This window comes from Canis lupus, chromosome 24 (genome assembly GCF_011100685.1).
Source record: "Canis lupus familiaris isolate Mischka breed German Shepherd chromosome 24, alternate assembly UU_Cfam_GSD_1.0, whole genome shotgun sequence".
In the NCBI taxonomy this organism is placed as follows: Eukaryota; Metazoa; Chordata; class Mammalia; order Carnivora; family Canidae; genus Canis; species Canis lupus.
The window spans coordinates 44,415,605-44,420,270 of NC_049245.1; the positions used below are offsets into that span (position 1 = coordinate 44,415,605).

The window sequence follows — 4,666 nt, forward strand, 5'->3', positions numbered from 1 at the left end:
AGTTGTAGCCAGAACAATCAGACAAGAAAAAGAAATAAAAGTCATCCAAATGGGAGAAGAGGAAGTAAAATGATCTCTGTTTGCAGATGACCATGATCATATACACAGAAAACTCTGAAAGCTCAACAACAGCTGTTAGAACTAATAAATGAATTCAGTAAAGCTGCGAAATTAAAAATCAACGTACAAAAATTAGTCATGTTTCTATACACAAACACAAATTATCCAAAAAGGAAGTTGAGAAAACAGTCTAGGCTGTGGGAAGACGGTGCGGGAGGCTGGTGACATGGAGGATGCGCAGCTTTCCCACTTGGATTCCGACACCACCACTGCTCCCAGTGACAGGCTGCTGCAGGTACTGAAAACACTAGGTGGGGGCAGCACGGGGAGGCCCTCCCTGGGTGCAGCAACACCAATATGCACCCGGGTGTATCACATTAGCAGACTCTAAAAGTGTGGATCCAGGGGCGCTTGGTTGGCTCAGTCCATTAAGTGGGTGCCTTCAGCTCAGGTCATGACCAAAGAGGTCCTAGGATCGAGTCCCAAGTCAGGCTCCCTGCTCGGTGGGGGGTGGGGGGGGGCTGCCCCTCTCCCTGCTCATGCTCTCTTTTTCTCTCTCTCAAATAATTAAATCAAATCTTAAGAAAAAAGTATGGATTCAAGCAAAGAGAGTTTTTCTGATGCAGATGATAATAGCTCTCTTTGAAATGCAAGCGACAGAAATATTTTAAGCCTCCTCCCAAGTCAGAGCAGCCAGAAACCACGTGTGCCTGGACCTAAGAAGGTGACACCATCCGGGGTGCTGGGCTACCGGAAGAGAATCGAGGCGCAGTGGCCACTCGGTATCTTGGGAGTGGAGGGTGCTGTTGACAGAACCAGACGATGGGGGACCTACAATTATTTGCTTGCTAGGAAACTTAAGAGGAAATCTTGAGAACATACAAAGGAATCAGACAAAGACCTAGATGAATAGAAGCGTGGTGGCAAAAAAATGAGATCAAAGGGAGAGAAAAATGGGCGAGGTCACCTCACCCAGAACTGACCCGTTAAAGACAGGCCTGGGGACAGACTAGAAATGACCTGTACCGGCCAGTATCAGATCACGGAGGACGATCCACATGAGAAAGCGGCTGATAAAATTTCTTTCGGGTTGCAGGCACCAAAGAAAGATCTGATAGCACAAGGAGTGAGGATAATTGGGAACAAAAAGGCAAATGAACTGATAGAAATGCCAAAGTTGAACAAAATGCGGCTGGCCTTTTCATGATGGATGCTACTTGAAGAAGAACACCAGGTGGTGTTTTCCCAGATCTCCTGGGAAACATTCCTAGTGTCGGCGAGGAACAAATTAAGGATGTTTTCTACACTGAAAATCAAAAGGAGTATGAACATGAAAAGGCTGCTAGGAAGAGAACACAAGTGTTGGAGAAAAAAGATGAAACAAGCTATTAAAAATCTAATTTTTTGTTTAAAGATTTTACTTATTCATGAGAGACACAGAGAGAGAGAGAGGCAGAGACACAGGCAGAGGGAGAAGCAGGCTCCATGCAGGGAGCCTGACGCGGGACTCGATCCCCAGGCCCCGGGATCATGCCCTGAGCCGAAGGCAGGAGCTGAACCAATGAGCCACCCAGGTGTCCCAAAAATGTAAATTTTTAAGAAGATCGAGATGCATTATGAGAAACCTTTGCAAGTGGCACGAATGAAACAGACAAGAAAAAGATAAGCCCTCAGAAGGCCACGGAGAGGCAAAGGTGGACAGACACAGAGGATGCCATTGACATTCATCATTCTCATGATTTGGACACATTTTAGTACATTTTGGAGGAAAAAAACTTCCTAAATTAAGACTGTAATAAGCAATCTCCTGAGATTGCTTTGTTTCACTTCGTACTGATAAACATAAAAATCTGGAGAGAAAGAATTATTTTCTTGTTTAAAATAAAATTGAATTTGTGAGAAGATGAATGTTATTGATAGAAACATTCCTCATATCTGACAAAATACTTAAAAGCGTATAGCAGAGGATTTAATTTCTCAATCTGTCGCGTGTGTTAATTATTACCAGCTGATAATTACTTTTTTCCAGGACATTGTAACATGCCATTCAAAAATTTGTTTTCTTTTTCTGATTTATCTTTGCAGAGAATTATGATTGATTTCAAAACATTCCATTAAAAGATCCTAATAGGGTCCATAAATTGTTAATCTATTACAAATGTATTCAAAGTTAGTTTTTCTGTGTTCTAAGAACTTCTAGACAATTTTAAGGATAGAGACTGAAATTAAAATAGGTTTACATTCATGGTTCTTCTCACTTATTTGTCCAGAAGTAAATTAACATGAGAAGCTTTTCAAAGAAGTATCAGTTCTTAACTTTAACTTTGTTTTTGACTTCTTTTTAATTAACTTGATCAAACACTAAAGACTGAATGTGATCCATATCTGTGTAATTGCCATGGACATTTAAAAAATTCCCAGGGGTTACCTGTCTAAGACTGTTTTACCTTATGTTCAAAAAGCTGGGTATTGGGGGATCCCTGGGTGGCTCAGCGGTTTAGCACCTGCCTTTGGCCCAGGGCATGATCCTGGAGTCCCGGGATCGAGTCCCACCATCGGGCTCCCGGCATGGAGCCTGCTTCTCCCTCCTCCTGTGTCTCTGCCTCTCTCTCTCTTTCTATGTCTATCATAAATCAATCAATCTTAAAAAAACGCTGGGTATTTAAAATGTTATACTGGCAAAGAAGGAGAAGAAGGAGAGGGAGAAGGAGAAGAAGAAGAACAACAACAAAGAGGAGGAAGAGGAGGAGAAAAAGAGAAGAGGAAAAAGAGGAAGAAGGAAGGAAGGAAGGAAGGAAGGAAGGAAGGAAGGAAGGAAGGAAGGAAGGAAGGAAAGAAAGAAAGAAAGAAAGAAAGAAAGAAAGAAAGAAAGAAAGAAAGAAAGAAAGAAACAATCCCATTCACAACAGCAACAAAAAGAATAAGATATTTATGTATAGACTTAACCAAAGAGGTGAAAGACTGGTACGCTGAAATTATAAAATGAAGGACATTAAAGAAGACACAGGTAAATGGAAAGACCTCTCATGTTCATGGATTGGAAAAATTAATATTGTTACAATGTCCATACTACCCAAAATTATCTATAAATTCAGTGTAACCTCTATTGGAACCCCAAAGGCAGTTTTTACAGAAATAGAAAAAAATCCTAAAATTATCATGGAACAAAATTATTATGGAACAAAACAAATAATCAAAGCCATCTTGAGTAACAAGAACAAGGCTAGAGGAATCACATGGAAATATATTTCAAAATATATTACAAAGTTACAGTATTCAAACCGACATGGCACTGGCATAAGAATGGACAAATAGATCAATAGAACAGAATGGACAGCCCCAAAATAAATCCACACATCTATAGTCAATTGATTTTTTTTATTTTTTAGTCAATTGATTTTTGATGAAAGTACTAATGAGGGTAAGGACAGTTCTGATTAACGGGTGAGGGAATACGGGTATCGCACGCAGAGAATGAAAATTGACTCTGTCTACACACATATACCAAATAGACGCAAATGGATGAGAGGTCAAAAGTAAGACCTGAAACCATAAAATGAATAGAAGAAAATATAGGGGTGGCTCAGTCGATTGAATGTCCAACTCTTGATTTCACCTCAGGTCTTGATCTCAGGGTCTCCAGACACTGGGCGTGGAGGAGAGGAGAGGAGAGGAGAGGAGAGGAGAGGAGAGGAGAAGAGAGGAGAGGAGAGGAGAGAGGGAGCAGAGGAGGGCGTCTTCTTCTATTCTCTTCTCTTCTCTTCCTCGCTCAGCTACCTCCCGCGCTCTCCCTCGCCTCTCCCCTCCTCTCTCGCCTCCAGGTCGCTCGGAGAAGAGGAGGAGAACATAGGGGGAAAGCTTCTGCATTGGTTTGGAGAGTGATTTTTTAGATACGACCAAAAACATAGGCAACAAAAGCAAAAAAACAGATAAAGGGATTATGTCAGACCAAAAGGCTTCTGCACAGCAATAGAAACAATTAACAGAATGAAAAGGCCACCTACAGAAGGGAGAATATATGTGCAAGCCACATATCTGAGAAGGCGTTAATACCCAATAAATATATATCCAAAAACCAACAGCAAAAAACCAAGGAACCCAATTATGAAATGGACAAAGAAACTAAATAAGTTTTTCTCAAAAGAAGACATACAAATGACCCAAAGGCGTATAAAAGGTGTTTTGGGGATCCCTGGGGGGCTCAGCGGTTTAGTGCCTGACTTCAGCCCAGGGTATGACCCTGGGGTCCCGGGATCGAGTCCCACATCGAGCTCCCTGCATGGAGCCTGCTTCTTCCTCTGCCTGTGTCTCTGCCTCTCTCTCTGTGTGTTTCATGAATAAATAAATAAAATCTTAAAAAAAAAAAAAAAAGGTGTTTCGATGGCACTAATCACCAGGGAAATGGAATTCCAAATCGCCATGAGGTATCACCTTGCACGTATTGGAATGGCTGTCATCCAAAAGGCAGAAGAGAAGTGTCGGAGTAACAGAAAACCCTGGCACACTGCTGATGGGGATGTGAATTGGTTCTGCCACTACGGAAAACAATATAGAGGTTCCTCAAAAATGAAAATAGAACGAACTTAGGATCCAGCAGTCCCACTTC

General features: G+C 41.6%; 1 pseudogene; it reads left to right on the top strand.

Annotated features, from left to right (window-relative positions):
- Positions 1-652: 652 nt before the first annotated feature.
- Positions 653-1,452, top strand: LOC100683528 (annotated as a pseudogene).
- The last annotated feature ends 3,214 nt before the right edge of the window (positions 1,453-4,666 follow it).